General features: G+C 38.1%; 1 protein-coding gene across 16 annotated transcripts in view; it reads right to left on the reverse strand.

The window, feature by feature from the left end:
* The window catches only part of DYNC1I1 (dynein cytoplasmic 1 intermediate chain 1), a 273,836-nt gene that overhangs the window by 227,664 nt on the left and 26,733 nt on the right, over positions 1-19,439 (reverse strand). For 2 of the 16 annotated variants that reach the window (XM_087945414.1, XM_087945418.1), the window contains exon 1: positions 3,284-3,628. The gene's annotated coding sequence lies outside the window, so the exon portion shown is untranslated. Of the gene's footprint in view, positions 1-1,695; positions 1,880-3,070; positions 3,155-3,283; positions 3,638-14,608; positions 14,662-19,439 lie in introns of those variants that run through there. The other 14 variants (XM_087945411.1, XM_087945421.1, XM_087945424.1 and 11 more) reach the window with 14 other exon arrangements.

Below are 19,439 nucleotides of genomic sequence, written 5' to 3' on the forward strand. Positions count from 1 at the left end.
GGGTAGAGATGGGACAATTTCAACTATTTAAGTAACTCTCACACACTTGAACAATTAACGTATAAAGAATAATAGCCAAAATCAAACGTCAATGCTAGATTATTGCAATCCCCTTTTTTACTCCTACTGGACTTTTCCAATCCAACAATTAGCTTTTTCACCTGGAAGAAGATACCAAAAATTAGCTGATTTTTTCAAATGGAAGCAAAATATGATCAACATAAAGCTGGTCTGGAATGCACCTTCAAAGCACTTAACAAACTTCCTATGCACAATTATCCAGACACTGCATTTTTTTCCTCGTCATCTGCTTTTCTCCATATAGAAAAAGGGAAAGGGAAATAATTGAAACATTCTTCCCCAAGCATAATGACACCACACATTTTAAATAATTTTTTAATAAAATTATAAAAACAATGTAATTTTATAATTACCATTTGAAAGGGTTAGAGATATCAGCCAATTAGAAGAATAGATAATTTTATAATATAATGTTCTAGTGTTTCTAAAAGTTTAGATAATATAGTATTAAAATGTCAATCCTTTAAAAGTTTATTTTTTCCCAAGGAATATTTTGTGAACTGCATCAAGCATCCTTTCACTGATAGACTTTTTCATACAGTGGTAGAATGTAAACATTGCAAAAAGATTGCAATGTTTTTGCAACTTGGGACATATATGACTGATTTAACATTTTTCTAAAATGCCCCCCCACCATCTGTTATTTTCAGATAATTTGGCAAAATCTAACTGATCTTCGCTGTCATGGCCTACATATATTATTTTATGCCTTCCCAACATAGAAGAATTAAATAGGCTGTCTCACCACTGAAAGAGTGTCTTATTAATACAGGCATAGAGAAACATCCTGCAAAGGTTACCATTAAGGGAAAAAGCCTCTCTTTTTTGTAGGCATTTCCAAAATCTATTTTTATTGAACCTGGGCTGGAGATTCTGAGTGTTAGAATCCCAGCTCTTCTGGAAAATGCTAGATCCAGGAGGCTGATTCATGCAACGTAGGAAAAAAGTGCAGACATGGTATCCAACTGAGAGGTAGCTTGGTATATTGTTTAGTAGGCTTTGATACCATAATATTTGCAAAGAAGAATCAAGTTGGCAACATTTTAAAAATGAATCTGGTTACTTTTTTGCAGAATCACTGAGTTTTTAATGTTGGAAGGGATCCTAAAAATCATCTAGAACAATATCTGCCTTGATGCAGGCAGCTTGCAAGTGCAACATCTTTAATAGATAGTTTTCTGATTTAATACTTTTGGAGAATGAAAAGCAAATGTGTCTCTAGGGCACCAGCTTCACTTTCAGTTTTTAATCCTTATTCTAATATTTAGCTGAAATCTAGCTGGCCAGTTCCAACCATTACCTCTAGCCTTATTTTATACAGCAACAGAAAATAATCTGCTGAATCCCCCACCATGACCAGTCTTCCCTTAACCTTTACCCCAAAATATTAAAAAACAGAAGGATTAAGGGAACCTCATTAGATGACACTCCAAATTCCTCAAATCATTTGCCTTAAATTTAAAAAGGCATCATAATGAACAAGTAAAACAATTATAAAGCTTAAATTCAGATAACATGCAACACTTCATAGGAAAACAGTTAACATATTTTAGTCTCTTTAGCTGATATATGCAAATGTCAATTAATATAATAAATTAAAGGTGTACCACTTACCTAGAAATAAGTGCTACTTAAGTAAATGTGAATTTCTTGTTCTACTCAATACAGAAGGGCTGTCAAACTCCCTGCCTGTGGGCCAATATGTCACATGCTGGCCACGCCCACACCTGGTTTAGCAAAGGAGAGGGAGCCCTGATATGTCACGTGACATCGCCGTGAAGACATGAGTTTGACACCCCTGCAATACAGCAAAAAGCGATGAAAGCTGCTGAACGTTTTGCTATTTTAATAGAAAATTATATCTTAATGAATATTTTCTCAGTTGATATTCTACCAGTGGCTTGATACTTCCCATAATCCCACTAAGGGACTATGACTGTGCTCAATGGAACTATGACAGTTGAGGTCCAGGGCACCCCAAAGCAGAAGGTTTCTTTTAATCAATTTGGAGTTAAACTCGTTATAAAAACCACATCAATTTATTACAAATTACCTTATATGCACAAAAGGGAAAACTTGGGATCCCATCCTTGCAAGAAGCAAAGCTTATATAAGTCAAGATCATAGGAAAACCTTGCCTCTGGAGATGTGCCTAGCACCTTCCTCTTTGGTCTTCTATAACAGAAAAGACATCACTTAAAAAAAGAAAGACAATTGGAGGCTTGTTGCTATGGTATATTTGGGTGTCTAGGAGGCCATCTTTATTTCTTATTTGTTGTTAAATTGTTAGGTGTTGTCAGTGCTAGGCAGTCTAGAAACATTTGCAAAAATAAATATTTAACTAAAAACTAGCATTCCCCCCCCCAAATATATATATATAACTGATATCTTTTGATTATTCAGTAAGTTTGCCTTTTCCCTATTTGGATCAATCTCTTTCCTATCAGAATAAACCAAATCATCCTCTAAGAGCGATGTTTTTCTACCTTAGCAACTTTAAGATGTGCATACTTCCACTGCTGACTGGGGAATTGTGGGAGTTGAAGTCCGCATATATTAAATCTGCAGATTTGGGAAGAACTGCTCTACAGAGTTGTATTTTATTTCCTTCTATCCCCAAGTACCGACGGTGAATTAATGAATCTCCTCTATAGGAAAATGGAATGCCGAATGGTTTAAAGCATGATCGGATCTGACTAAACCATCAAGTCCACAGATCTAGAGCTCCTTGCACCAGCTTCAGATACCCAGCTCAGGGAATGCCCATATCATTCTCTTCGGGAAGACACTCCCACTTCAGAGCAGACTTTTAATGCCAATGTATTTCATATTTTGCAACCAGTTCTAATTCTCCTCCTTCGGCGATGAGAACCGGGAAGGGGGAGAGCGCGCGCGTAATAAATGCATTCAAAAATAATAATAATAATTCACGAGCCACCACCTCCTTGCCAGCTGAAGCCCTCCAAACCATCTTGTACTCCAGACTTACAGTCACCAACCGCATTTAGGTTAACTGCGGGATATACTTTCCCTCCCAATCGCTCTGTCTAAGCAGGTCCACTCCGAAAATGATTCGACCGCAGCATCTTTCTCCGGGGCTTGTAGAACAGAGAGGGAGGGATGAAGAAGGGGAGGTAGGAAGTAAGAGCAGGATATCACCCACAGAGAGCCAAATTCAACCCAGCGACAGGGCTGCAATTACCTTGAGCAACGATTTATCGTAGGCTCTCTTGCTGCTTTTAGGCAGTTCCTAGAGAATGAGCAAAGGGAGGCTGCGGGCTAGGTGATACCAGTTGTTACCGTTGGAAAGATGCTCGGTTGGCTTCTCTTTGCCACCGATGTAGCAGAGATTCTGGTAGCTGCTGCGACGACTGCCTCTTCCAGAAATGTGCTGCCTCACGCCGGCCAGACTCCGCCCCGCCGCGGCCACTTCTCTCCCACCTCTGTGCGAGCTCTGACGGCGCTGGTTCCTTCCGGACCTTTCGATTCGAGGTCAGAGAAGGCTAAATTAACGCAGTCTGCAGCTAGCCATAGGTCAATAGGGAAGAGGGCCACCAGCCTTAGGTCAATGGGCGTAATTTCTGCAGGAAGAAAAGCTTTCTGGCTTTAACAGTTGCACATTTAAGGTCCTCCCCCACGAGCAGTAAACAGCTTGGATTAGCCCCAAATCTCCTTGATCCTTGTTATTGGTGGTAATCTAGATACAGATAGTCTTGATTTACAATACTTCATTTAGTGACCGTTCATAGTTACAATGACACTGAAAAAAGTTATTTATGACCATTTTTCACACTTATGACCACTGCAGTATCTCTGTGGTCACATAAAAATTCAGATGGTTGTTAAATGGTTCGTATTTATGAGGGTTGCAGTGTCCCAGGGTCATGTGATCAGCTTTTGTGATCTGACAAGCAAGTCAATGGAAAAATCCAGGTTCACTTAACAACCATGTTACTAATTTAACAAACGCAATGATTCACTTAACAAATGTGGCCAAAAAATATCGTAAAATGGGGCATACTTGCTTAATAATGTTTCACCTAGCAATCTGTACCTCATCTTCCACAGGTAGTTCTGGAATGTTTATTCAGTGTATTGTCTCTTTTTCTTAACATATGGCTACCAGACATTCTATTGCAATGTGAACTAAAAACATAAGACCTCTTCATGCCATTGTACTGTTCAGACATTAAAAACCTTCTTTTAAGCCAGCCCAACATCATTTTAACTACCATTAACCTCAAAAAGCTAAGAACCCCACAAATCCATCAATGCTTCCTCCAACAGGCTAAGTTTGTGGGAATTACAGACACGGATTCAATAGAAGCACAATCAATTGATTGACATAAATCAATAATAATTGAATTTATTAAAATATATCAATCTGTTACAGTAAATTTCAGGCATGCATCATAATACAGGGGAAAAGGTTTTCTTAAAAATTGTACTGAATATTGATATGGATTTATGCTACCTATGACTTTAAGGTATTCGTATAGATTGTGCAAGGTGATTTTATTATTGTATATAAGGCTTAGCAGTTTATTTTTATTTCTAGGGCCTAATAAATGTAATTAGTGTTCTAGTCAGTTATCCATGTAAGCAGTAATGACCAATAAGCTGCTTCATTTTGGGTGATCTTGAAAAATTAAGCAATATTACTTAATACTTTAATGGGACACACACCATCCCCGCTATAGTCATAAGATAGATAGGAAAGAGGAAAAAGAGATTAGAGTAGTCCACTTCTTTATTACTGCTAAGAAAGCTAAATGGATGTGTCTATGATATTAAGCTTTAATTAAAGGTAGAATTATCCTTTAGTAATTGATGAGTTGCAACCTATCATTTTATGCCTGAATACAACTGATTTTGTGAGAGACAGAAAAACAGGTCATCAATATGCCCAACTATAGATTCAAAGGAATCCACTGTTCTATATTTTACATGAAGAATGTTTCTTAAGTATGTACCTACCACTATTCTAACTATTCTAAAAGAGCCACAGTGGCACAGTGGTTAGAATGCAGTACTGCAGGCTACTTCTGCTGCCTGCTAGCTGCCTGCAGTTCGGCAGTTCAAATCATACCAACTCAAGGCTGACTCAGCCTTCCATCCTTCCAAGGTTGGTAAAACGACGACCAAGATTGTTGGGGCAATATGCTGACTCTGTAAAACTACTTAGAGAGGCTGTAAAAGCATTGTGAAGCAGGAGATTTATATAAGTGTTATTGCTATTGCTAACCATAGACTTGACTGAGTAACTGGATGCCTAGACAGAGTGATGAAGAAAACTTTATCTTGGAGCCAAGATTCAGATTTTATACTACAAAAGCCTCCTAAACCTGAATCATTATATTTGAATACTCTTCAGGTAGTGAAAATGATAAATGTTTTAGTATTACAGTATTGCAAGCTAATAATTATGACATCAAAATCAGTTTGACCCCTCTATTGTTGACTTTTTTTCTTATTATATCACCAACTGCAGGTACAGTTGGTCATCCTTTTCTCCATCTTCCCAGGCTCAATAGTCATTCACTGGATTCTATAGAAAATTATTCACCATGGTATAGATGTATATACTTTTGAGTCTTCTGAATATCACCCTGATATCCCAAATGAAGAAGTCAGTTCTATAACAGTTTTTATCTGGAGGGGGGGGGAAGCATTTTAACTCATAGTCTACTTCCAAGTATCAAGCTTAGAATAATCTCTTTTTCATCTATGAATGGAATTCAATGCCTTGAAAGCTGGTGTCTTTTCCTTCGTGATCTGGATTAATTAAGTTGAATTATATGCATCATTTTAAAATCCACTTAAGCAACTCAAAAGGCACTTAAGCAACTCATTTCAGAAATTAATTAACTGCATCAATTAATTGAGAAATGCATAGAATCAGAATATACACACACACACATACACACACACACACACACAAACAGCACTGAGGCTCTGATCATAGCAGCACAAGAACAGGCACTAAGCACCAGATTAATAGAAGAATGAGTCTACCACACTAGGCAGGACCCAAAGTACAGACTATGCAGAGGGAGACAGCCCAATACATAGTGGCAGGGTGCAATATTCAGACAGGAACAGCATGCGTTGAATGGCAGAACCACATAGTCGGCATTTGTACAGAAATATATGTACAAAATATGGGTGTCAAAACTCGATTTCATTGAGGGCCACTTCAGGGTTGTGTTTGACTTCAGGGGGGAATGGCCATGGTGCGTATGGCCAGCTCAATATAAATCATGTCGGGGGTGCCTGTGGTGGCCCTCCTGAATTCCATTTTTGCTGACAGAGGCACTGCAGGCCGGTCCTTTGCTGTTTCCAGAGCAGCAGGCCAGATTTAAGCACCCCACAGGCCGGATCAGCCCTCAGGCCTTGAATCTGACACTCCTGGGCTAGATGTTCCTAACTCTAGATGGGAGATCCCACAGAAAGTTGTGCAAAGTAAGAGGGCTAAGATGCAGGCAGATAAGCAGGTGCTGGCGAATCACTGAGACATTATGATGGTAGACAATGACTGAAAGACAGTGATGGTGATAAATGTAGCAGTGCTAAATGACAACAGTCTAAGAAACAAGGTATATGAGAAAATGGAGAAGTAGCAGGTCCTGGAGGAAGAACTAGAGATGAACTAAAGCCCAAAGTGGTTCCAGTAGTGGTAGGACCACTCAAGGCTGTGACTCCTCAGCTGCAAAAGTGGGCCCAACAGGTCCTACAAACAATATCAGAGCTCATAAAGTTTCATCCTGTACAATGCATTCATAATACCTCATTATTATTCATATAATTTTAAAATCAACTATAACTAATTAAACATTTTAACAATTAAAATGTTTCCAAAACAGCCAATATTTGAAATATTTACCAGTATTTTTGAGAATACCTACCTACTTCTCAACTTCCACAGTAATTGTATGATAATATCACATTATTATTCATGTAATTTAAAATCAAATATAACTAATTAAAATTTTTAATTATTTAAATGTTTTCAAAACAAGCAATATTTGAAATATGTACCAGTATCTAATTCTCAACTTGCATGGTAATTGTATGATTTTATATATGAATTGTTAAAGACATTTTCTCTTTTATTTATATGCCAGCATGCTGCTGATGCCACAGCTTCCAAATCTGTATGCTTATTGATAGGTTATCTTTGCTGGTAAGATTAAATTGCATCACAAAGAATGTGGCAGTTTAGTCGTCTTACACAAAATAGTGAAACATAATAACATAATTCTGAAGATATTAATTTATTTTTGTCAGAACACTGAATTACAGAGTACTGAGTATGATTTATGCATAATTGTATAGTATGTACAGTATTTACTTGCTAACTATATTTTAACTCAAATAATTTTAATATAACATCAGTTGAGGTTTTAAGGAAACTGTTTAGAAGAAAATTATTATTATTGCCTCAATGTAAAAATATATATTTTATAAGAACATGCAGGGAAAACTAATTCTAAATAAATTGCTGTAATTGTTAAGACCCTAATGCCTCTGACAGCCATATAACATTATTATTCAACTTCTTAATGCAGCCTTAACCAATCCTCCCCATACTTTATATTTTTATTTATTAAATATTTATGTGTCACTTGTTATAGAAAGTCTTAACAGAATAGCTTGTAATATGATTTAAATAGTAGAGCTATAATTTTAATTTTTAAAATGAGATAAATAGTTCTGCTTGATGAATGGCAGTTTAAAACACTGACGATATAATAAGCCTTACAAAATAGAAAGGTCTTTGGAGATGCATAAAATCAAAAAGTGAGAGAGCTTGGTTAATTGCTTTGAAGGAACAAGAAAAAGGAACACATACTTTTGCAGCAATAAATTAGTAACATTACTGTATTGAGAATTCTCAATTATTTTCTGTTCCTGAAAATTTTATTTTATAGTCGATAGTCATACAACTTTATTCTATATAACATTCTTTGTATCTTGGGGTATATATGTGTGTGTATATATATATATATATATATATATATATATATATATATATATATATATATATATATATATATATATATATATATATATATATATATATATATATACGTATGTATGCATGATAAAAACTAATACGACTCATAAAAAGAGAGAAAAATAAAAAAAGAAAGAGATCAAAGGGAAAGCTAAAAGTGCAAGAAAGAATAAAGTAAAAATTAGAAAATAAAGAAAAAAGATGTAAAGAAGTAGCTTTCATCTACATCAGTTATATGTACAATTATAAATTTACATTTTTATCTAAGCCACAACAAGCATCTTTTATAATCTATCCTATCTAATCAATAAAAACATATATCATAAGTTCATGTTTTATGTTTTCAAAAAAAGTCCTTGTCTGGCCATCCTAGCACCCCTGAGATCACATGATTAGAATCTGGGTTCTTGATAATACATTCACACTTATGACAGATTGCCAAGCATGACCATTTTCAACCTTCCCTGCCACCTTCCCTGCCACCTTCAACTGGCAGGGGTAACTTTCTGTCCCTCGGCCATTCATGCACCCCTATGAATCCTCCCCAATCCATATCACATCTCTGTGCCCTGCCCAATCCATGTGGCTCCTCCCTTGCATACCCTTTCCAATCGTCTCTGACCCACACAGTTCCATGCACCCTCCCCAATTTGAACCACATTTCTCTGATCCCCTTTACCCTCCTGGACACATACCCTTCTGAACTACATCTCCTTGCTCCTTTCTCCACCTGGCAGCAATCACCTAACCTGCTGCCAGCCTGGGACTTGCAACTTCCTGCCAGCTTCCCCACTGGCTTTGCTTATGGGAAGTCAGCAGGACGTTGCCTTGCCTAACAATCATGGGACTCAGCTACTGATGGCAACAAAGATTGCACACTTTACAATTGCATTGCTTAGCTATGGAAATGCCAAATGCCCAATTGTTGTAAATAGACGTCTACATTGGATTTTCTCTTCTCTTTATTTCTTACGGGGAAGCTCTATAACAGGGGTGCCAAATTCACATCGTCATGGCGATGTCACATGACATTTTGAGATTTTTTCACCCTTTGCTAAACCAGGCATGGGTGTGGCCACTGTATGACGCAGCCGCGGGCCAGGAGCTTGACAGCCCTGCTCTATAATATCAGGCATTGGCAGATGCAAAAAGGATACAGATCAGTTATGGGATTCAAAAATTTTTTACTACTGGTTCTGTGGGTGTGGCTTGGTGGGCATGGCTTGGTGGGCGTGGCAGAGGAAGAATACTATAAAATCTCCATTCCCTCCCCACTCCCTGAGGAAGGTTACTGCAAAATCCCATTCCCTCCCCACCCCACTAACCTGCTTCTCAGCTCCGTTCTCCTGAGCAGGGCAACCAAAGAAGATCCAGCCAACCAGCTGGGACTTGGGAGGCAGAGAATAAATGGGGGCGGGGCCAGTCAGAGGTGGTATTTGCTGGTTCTCTGAACTACTCAAAATTTCCGCTACTGGTTCTCCAGAACTGGTCAGAACCTGCTGAATACTACCTCTGATACAGATAAGCCAAAATTCTGCTTCTCATGCTCACAATGGTTAATCATCAGTGGATATCAAAAGTCCTCTAGATCTTGAAGCAGAAGAAGGAGGAGATGCCTAACTTGTTTCAAATGCCATGATTTGGAAGAAGAGCTTGTTCGGGTATTGTAATTTAAAATCCTAAATTTCAGCTTGGCAGACAGAGCCTAGGAATTTTGATGACACTTTATTTATTTCATTTTATATAGTTCTTTTACTTCCTCTCTTACCCTTTTGGGTGTCAAAGAGGATAGTTCTAGTTCTTGTTCTTCTCGCTGCCTCAGCCATTGTTAACTGATGCTGTTGTAGTGTGTCTTTGATGTTGTGTCCATCTTCTTTTGGCTCTGCCTCGTGTTCTTTAACTTTTTCCTCTCTTTGTCCTTGTCCGGTATGGAATTCTAAGACATCATCTCCAGGTGAGCAAATTTACATGGTTGCTCATTTCAGATTCATGGCTCTGGGCCTCTAACAACCATAAAAGAAAGTACAGGTAGTCCTGGATTTACAACTGTTCATTTAGTGACTGCTCAAATTACAATGGCATTGGAAAAAAGCAACTTATGATCATTTTTCAAACTTATGACCATTGTAGCATCCCTATGGTCATGTGATTTACATTCAAAATGCGTGACAACTGATTCACATTTATGATGGTTGCAGTGTCCTGGGGTCATGTGATCACCATTTGCAACCTTCTGACAAGCAAAGTCCAGGAGAAAGCCAGATTCATTTAACAACCATGTTGCTAATTTAACACCTGCAGCGATTCACATAGTGCATGTGGCAAGTAAAGTCATAAAATGGGGCAAAACTCACTTAACAAATTTCTCATCTAACAACATAAATTTTGGGCTCAATTGTGGTTGTCAGTTGAGGATTCCTCTATAAAAAGAAAAACAACAGCAAACAATTCATATACATTAGTCCTCAATTTTATGGTACAATTAGGACCAACATTTCCATTTCTAAGTAAGGTAGTTGTTAAGGAAGTCATGTCTGATTTTAAGAGCTTTGTTGCCATGGTTATTAAGAGAGTCACTATAGTTGTTAAGGGAATCATGTGGTTGTTCAATGAATCCGACTTCCGCCATTGATTTTGCCAATAAGATGCCAGCTGGGAAGGTCACAAATGGTGATCAATAAAATTGTAATCCCTATGGGATGTTATTGTAAACACATGCTGGTTGCCAAGCACCTAAATTTTGATCACATGACCATGGGGATGCTGCAGTAAGTATGAAAACAATTCAAGAGTCACTTTTTTCTGTGCCGTTGTAAGTTTGAACTGTCACTAAAATGAATGGTTGCAAGTCAAGGATTGCATATACAAGAAAGACTATCAACTGTCACACCATTCCCACAGTCACCTGATAGCAATCCAGTTACTTGGCAACAGGCTCACATTTACAAGAGTTGTAGCATGTTGTGAGCATGTGATTGCAATCTGTGACCTTCCCAGCCAGCTTCTGTCAAGCAAACTCAATTGGGGAAGCCAGATTTGCTTAAGGATTATGTGATTCAAATAATAACCTCATACCTCACTTAAGGATTGCAGTAATTTGCTTAACAGCCAAGTAAAATTAAGTATAAAATTAGGTCTGGTCATGATGATTGACTTAATGACTGCAAAATTTAATGACTGAAATTCCAGACTCAATTGTGTTTGTAAGTCAAAGACTGCTTATAGAAATAGCAGCCATCACAAAATTAAAATAGCCAATGTACAGGCTTAGTCATGCCTCCTGATTGTCATGTCTGGTGACAAATGAGACCTTATGAATGACCAATAGGCTCAAAAGCCAGTCTAATTTATGGGAAAATTATATTCCAAAGGATAAAGCACCATGACATCTCCAAAAATGGCTGCTATATCCAAGTACTAAAAACCTACCAAAAACCCAATGGCAGAGGAAGGCCTGACTTTTTCCTCTCCAATCTGGAAGCTGAAAAGAAGATTAGGATAGCAAAAACAGGAACTTCATCTTTTTATGACCATAAACATTTACTAAAACAAATCGAATCAATATCAATCATGAGGAAGAAAATAATCAGATCCCTTCAAATACTTTTATAAGATGTCCTGAAGTTATAAGAATTACTATAAGCTTTTTAAGTTGCCAGAACTCTTTACTACATGGAATTATCTGAATTGCAGGTACCCCTCATTTAACGACTGTCTCATTTGGTAACCATAAGCAGTTATTATGGTAATGAAAAAGTAACTTTGCTACTAGTTCTTGCATTTATGACCTTTGCAGGTCTGTAAAGTATAGGAAAGCTGAAGAATAAGCTGAACAATAAGCACAGTTGTGGTTTCACTTAGTGACCACTTCACTTAATGACAAAATTGCTGGCTGCAATTGTAATAACATATATATTGTTAGATATAGGGATAGTGGAGTTTCAGATGCACAAAATAGATTTTACCAGATAAACAACAGTGTTCAGTTATCATAAGTGCTTTTCCAAATATTGCTGAGAAGAAACAAATATTTGTATATCTTCCTTTTGTGGAAATAAAAATTCTGAATGGAGCCTAAATTTTTGCAAAATAGCAAAGATCATTTGGATGGTGGAAAGGAGATGAAAAATCAGTTAAACAGTAAATTTATTTTATTAATTTTATTAATTTCCTGTCAGTGATGATTTTTGGTGACTGCCTGACAAGTCTCTGCAGTCTTCTTGGCAAGATTTCAGAAGCGACACTTTCCAAGAGCTGATAGAGTATTTCTGATGCAGAGTCATCCAGCTGGTTTAAAATGGGTCATCCTAAGATAGGACAGAACTCTGTTTTCTGATTACAAACTGGGTGCCTTAATTATTACACCACACTGGTTCTCTGTAAATATTAATAAAGTCTGCACATTGATAAAGACGGAAGAAAGTAAATTTGTTTCAAAGGTGCTTTTTCAAAAAGCAACTAGACTTCCTGGTTTTTTCTTTGAAGATGTTTTGCTTCTCATCTAAAAAAGGTTTTTCAGCTCTGAAAAGACACCTTTGGGAGAACCGTGATCTGGACAACTGAGAATCTCCGTAGATATTTAACTAAATTTGTTATTAAATGTAAAAAAAGTTAATCAAAGCTAAGTTGGGATGGTTTATCTAATGAGGGAAGAGATAACCATTCAAACATTCGTTATCTAAATGAGAGTATCTTTCTACTTTATTTATTTGTTTATTTATGTGCTGCCCATCTTGTGTAGAAGCAACTCTTTCTTACCAAAGTAAGGAAGGAGGAGTTCCTTACTATGTTATAATTCCCTCGGGGGGGGGGGGGTGTCCTTAAATGGTAGTGTTAATTTCTTGCTCATTTTAAAGAGGCACTGTATCTATATTAATGCCTTGTGGCAAACAGTGAACACCAGTAGATAGCTGTATTAAAATAAACTGTGTTCCAGTTTATGAGTCGACAGAAAAGTCTACCAATATAAATTGTGCTACCCAAATTGCTAGCCTTCAATAACAAGGTCAGCAAATGGTGTTGTGCCATCTGCCCTCTAGTGGTAATGATGGATCTAGAAGCACATCCAAACCAAGAATCTGATCATTTAGGACAAGGGCAGATCCCTTTAGGACAGGGGTCGCCAACCTTTTGGACCTCAGGGACTACCAAAGTCATAATTTTATCCAGCAAACCACTAATATGAATTTTGACTGACGGTGGCTTGCTGACATTGGTGGGAAAGTCGGTCCCATATTCCAGAGCTGCAGTAGTCACAGGACTGGCCCTTTGGTCATCCCGGAGCAGCTTTTCCAGTCCACGGCAGGCCGGTGCAACCGGGTGGAGGAGCAGCTGTTCTGGATGACCAAAGGGCCAGTACTGTGACTACTGCAGTTCTGGAATATGGGACCGACTTTCCCACCAACGTGGGAGCCACCTCAGGGTGGATTTCCCTCCCCCACCATTGGTCTTACCTTCCAGTTCGAGCTCGCATGGCTCTACTCAAGGTAAGGTTTTGCGCTTGGCTGAAGGGTGGGGGCCAGCAGGTGGGCAGGCCACATGGGCCTTGTGTTCCCGCGCAGCCTGGATTAAATGCTTTGGGGGGGACATTTCTCTGCAGACCACCAAAATTTTCTTGTGGTCCACCAAGTGGTCCCCAGCCCACCAGTTGGTGATTACTGCTTTAGGAGAGAGGCAAGGCACCACTTAGCTAGACAATGGCATCACCCATAAATACAACTTTGTCTTGTCTGGATTAAGTCTCAGTTTTTTTAGTCCTTATCCTAAGCACTGTTTCAGAACACTGTTTCACCTATGTTAGAAGTAGAGTTAGATTTCATGTACATTTTGATGGTACCTTGGCTCATATCCCTGGAGATATCAGATACCCAAGGTAGATCAGACTAGGTCCTAGGAAATCAAAGTCATAGATCAAGCTATGTCACAGAGAACTAGCACACTCACAAGCAATTATACGGTAGAAAAATGTATAGAATAGAAAAAGTTATAGAATTTTTTATTGGCCAAGTGTGGAAAGGGAACTTCATGAAGACAGTAGTGTCACTCAAACAGGAAAAGCCAAAGGGGAATATCAGGCCAGCCATAAAACAAACTTACATAGGAAAAGGAATCAAATAAAAGGTATTAAAGAATCCCTATAGACAAAAGCCTAAGTAATTAAGAAAACTAGACAAATAAGAAAAGGAAACCCTTACGAACACAGGACATACCAAATAAGCAAAACAAACAGATAAAAGACACAAAAAAATATAAATTACAAAAGAGACAGACAGGAGATTGCCACAAGACAAATATGAAAAATCCATTATAAAGCTAAAAGAGATTAGGAAAAAAACCGATAATACAATCTAACCACCCTGCAGAGTTTGCCTTCCGCACCCTGCGGAGTTTGCCCTCCAGCAGGAATAAAGACAAACTCAAACAGCATTTGACACATTAAGCACAAATACAAACATTCACACGAAATCAACTCACAAAGGGAGAAAAGGGTATAAAAAACTAGGGACTTACCATAAGAAGCTAGCTAGCCCAGGAACGCAGACTTCTCGCTGTCCCTCGCCTTCCTGAAAAATAAAAAGATCCAGCTTTCAAGCAGTTGTCTGTATCCTTGCACCGGAGCTCTCCCAGCGGGAAAATCGAATCCTCGAAGGAAAGGCATTTTGACACCTTTCAACACAAGTTTGATTGGGCACACAATGAATTTATCTCTGGTGCACAAGCTCTCAGTGCTTGTGAGAGCTTGCAACAAGTGATAAATCATGCAAGCAACAAGTGATAAATCATTATCATAATCATAAAATACAATAATCATAAATCATAAGATACAACTCTCAGTAATAGTCATAAGATAATAAAAACACAGATTTTCTCTCTTTTAGACTCATATTGCATCACAAAGATAGGTGCACATGATCTGCTGTGCCATGATAAGGCATACAAATTTCCCATTTTATCAGCACCTCTAGTCTGTTTTCTGTCCTGTATTTCCTGGCTTATATAGTCAGTTCATATTGACTTTAATAATCAGCTAGGATATTGTTCAAGAATTGCCTGGACACCTATTGCACCCGCCCAAACTGAAAGCAGATTTTTGAAGGGACAATATGTGGAATTTTGATCATGGCCACCTTGTATTACTAGCAGCAATATTTATTGGAAGTTTCTTCTATGGATTTTTATTATTTAATGGAGCATACAAATCAGGCACTTGTTGTAAGTCAGAGATAGAAATCAGGGTTTGTTATTGTTTGATGTTAATCAATATGGATGTAGGTTTCTGGGCACAATTCTAAGTGCTGTGCCATAAAATTCTATGTAGCATAACACCAGGGTAAATAAGGAAATGTAACCCTGCTTGAGACAGCCTGCTGAGAACCTGTTTTGATATACATTGCCTTGAGTCAGAATGATTTGGGAGGGTTACAAATATTGCAAATGAGCAAATAAGTAAATACATAAATTGAGAGTGGCAATTAAAATCTTTGCAAGAGCAAAATATACTGGAGATGAATTTACACACATACTGCAATCCGCGTGCAGGGCTCAGCTGAAAACAGCAACAATTGCCAATGATTATAGATTAGAAGTTTACTGCACTTCCTCTAACTAAAATTAGGGTGAGGCATACAACTTTGCTTTATGATTTTAACCCAGGCACCTCTCCTTTAATGAAATGTTACCGCCAATGTTAAGGAAAATCCATTTTCTGATGCTTTCTAATTTTTTATGCCAGTGCCAGGATTCTTTCATATCCATTAACTTAGCTTTTGATCTCCATGCAAACCCAGCAGGAGATTGTCTCTTCCTCCTCACTGCACCTGCTGTGCATTGGTTTTCATAACACCTTATTAGGAATAATTGCCTGTCAGCTGCCTGCAGGCTTTCTAGTGTAATGTAGACTTCATAAGTGTCCTTTCTTAACTTCCTGTCAAGTTGCTGGCATAGGAGGGAAATTGTTTAAAAGCTCCTTGGGGGGAGGGGGGGAGAGCCAGAGAGACACAATAGCTAATTAGCTGTCTGTGTAATGCAAATGATCAGCAGCAGCCCCCTCCCCTTTTGCAGTTTAACAATATCTGCCAAGTGTGGTTCTAACTTAACAAAGCATGGGAGGTGCTGAAAGCCAAGGAATGTTCTAGTTTACTGTGCAGGGCATAATATGGTTTAGCATCACTGTATCAAACTTCAAACTACTAAGCACTTTTTGAGGATGTTTTAAAGTTTATCTCAATTTTGCTTTCTCTATAAGGCTGGTGAATAATTCTGTCCTAGTAGTTTACAGCAGGGAACATGAAGGTGCAGTGACTGTACATCCTGTAACTACAGGTGGAATGGCAGGGGCGGAACCAAGAGTATCTTCTCATTTCAGTCTGTGTTATAGGTCAGAAAATGCAAGCATCCGGCTGAGATTGGAGAAATCTTCTGATCTAGTCACTTCTATCACTGCAAACAAGTTGCCAATGTAACTCACCACTAGATGTGGGGATGATCTTCCACATGGGGGATCTGGAACTGAAGTATGACGTCAAAGACTTATGCTTTCTCCCATGCTGCACACCAACCACCAATAAAGACTGGAGAGGAGGAAGGATTATATTCACTATGTACAGGCAGCCAATAGGAGTTGGACATATTCTACCTACTCCCTTCATGTTCTCTGCTCGCTCACCACCAAAATTATCCATCATGCACAATAGGAAACAGCAACTTGCTTGGAGAAGAGATAGAAAGAACCACCTCAAGTTTGGTTCAGAAAAATTCAAAATTTGTAGGCCTCAATTGTGGACTATGATGAGAAATTATTTTATTTAAGAGGTGTCAGCCAGGCATCCTCAAGTGAACTTTAGGGGACAGGAAGACATGGATTTAAATATATGCTGAGAATAAATTCCTGGATGAGTAGCAACTGCTACTATAAAGTTGGATCTGCTTATACCTCTATTTTATGTTATAAATTTAATTGATTTTAAAAGGAAGTGCATTAGTAGTAATGAGTTGGTCAATAAACCTTGGTCCGATAACATTCAAAACCTAAACACTTTGGGATATTCTGATTCACAGGAGGGCTAGTCTGCAAGAGGGTACCTCACCCTATTAAGAACACATAGGGAACTTTTGAACTCTGGAAAAGGATCTTGCATCCTGATCACAGAATGAGTTCCCCCAGACTTTTGGTTTCATTTCGCCCCAGATAAAGAAACCTGAACAAATGGCTCTTTGGACTCTATGAGAGATCAAGTGCTGTCATCATCAGCCAGTCGTGCCTGATCCTCAGCCACTCTAGGGATCAGCACTGCTTCCTTCAGATCCACCATGATCATCTCAGTATCATCTGTCACACTGTCCAGCCCCCCACCCCACCCCACCCCACCCCCATGCTAGGGCGGCCCCTTCTCCTTTGTCTGCTGATCACTCCCAGCTGTACTTAGCTTATTTTTTTATCATCCTTTATTGATTCATCTTGTTTCATCATTTTAATTGATTATATTCTATTTGCTCTGAGCAACTTCATTCAGGCTGAATTATCAATATTTTACATAACTGTTGGAATAAAAATCCAGGTCTAGTTCCAAGCCAGGAATATAATGGAGGCTGCTTAAGAAAGAAGGTCAATTTATTGATGAGCAGAACCAACATACACACAGCATGCAGGTTCTGGAAGAGCTGACAAATTAGCTTGATGAGGGAAGAAAAGATTGAAAAAGCATAACAGTGAAATGCTAGAGTCATTATTGCCTCTGGAAAAGGTTAAAAATTGAACATTATTTAGAAAAAGAAAGTAAGAAGAAAGAAATCTGTTTATAAAAGCGAAATACCACTCATGCATCATCACAAAATCTCCAGAACCGTAAAGCCTACAAACTTGAAATTTGGCATGTATGTTCCTCTTGGCTTCTAGGTGCTCGCTAAGAAAGGATTTTTCAAAATGACCATCAGAGCATTAGTATTTCCTATATTATTAACACGCTCTGATGCTAAGGAGTTCTACTCCCCCTCCCCACCTGAAAAGAAATCTGTTCCAAATACAAAACACAAGCAGAGGAAAGGAGTTTCAATTTCAGTTTTAGTTTCACAGCAGCAACCAGCTTTAGTACAGAACAGTTGAGCTAAGCCACACCCAGGCTCTTGTTGTCTCCTTCTTGCTCACACAACAAATACTGTTTCAGTTTCCAAATAGCCCTCAACTCTCTCACAAACTGACAGAATGCTAGCCAGATGAATACGGATGGATGCTGGTAGGCAGAGGCAAAAAAATTTCCCCTTATTTTCCTCCCCAAAAACTAAGCCCGATCACATAATTTTGTAGCGAAGCATGGGTATCCAGCTAGTAAAAAATAAGAGTGTTCACCACAAGAACTATAACCAGTACCTCAGCTCCACTGGTTATTCCCTCTCCCCTATTATTTGATTTGTGTTGTTACATACGAAAGATAGAAGGATGGGTAGATGGGTCAGATATCTTGGTATCTGACCCACCCACCCATTTTTATGCAAGTGCTATGAATGCTCGTTACATTTGCTCCATCTAGTGATGCAATGAACAGAAGGTACAACTAAACTGGAACAATGAACTATTCAAATAAAATCAAACCAGTTTTTAGTATGGTCATAGATCAGTCAGTTCATATATTATGTGCATAATCAGAACACCCCAATTTGTCAATGGTTAAAAAAACTGACAATAGAACAGTATTTCTACTTCTAAGTTAGTTATCAAAAAACAAGCTCTGTTTATAATTTTACTGCTTTAAATTTTAACATATCTGTCAGAATACTAGCATTTTGCTGACCTTGTCTGCACTTCTAAAATTAGAGTCAGAGCTGAGGGTTACTTTGGGAAGTAAAAAAAATGGAAAAAATTAATAGCAAATCGTTGTGGTATTGTCAAGAATACTGTGAGTCAAATTCCCTATGAAAGAGAATGTATCTTTTGTTTTAAACACTTGAAAAGGAGCATTTTGTTTTGAACCAAGTTTGCATAGCATTCTAAGACTAAAATTTCAGTGCTGCAAACCAAAGTTAATAAATCTCAAAAAGTAATTCACCATACTTGGGTGCATCTCTAACTATTTCACTAGAATGTACCACCCACTCCAGAGAACAATTTACAGCAATAATGTTTGGCAATTTGCATTCTTATATATTTGCAGCTATGTAAGATCTATGCTGGCATCTCTCTGAAAAGTATCGCAGTTAAAATGAGGATATGGTATAGGTAAATTTTGCCCCAATTTTCCTAGGCAACTGGTTGTCTTGGACCCTTTTATATATTCATCAGAAAGATCTGGAAATGGCTCCAGCTGATATTCTTTCTGTATCTTCAACACAAAAATCCAATATGCCA

The sequence above is a fragment of the Notechis scutatus genome, chromosome Z (assembly GCF_049901735.1).
Source record: "Notechis scutatus isolate UNSWTSFEM ecotype Mainland chromosome Z, rNotScu1.2, whole genome shotgun sequence".
NCBI lineage: Eukaryota > Metazoa > Chordata > Lepidosauria > Squamata > Elapidae > Notechis > Notechis scutatus.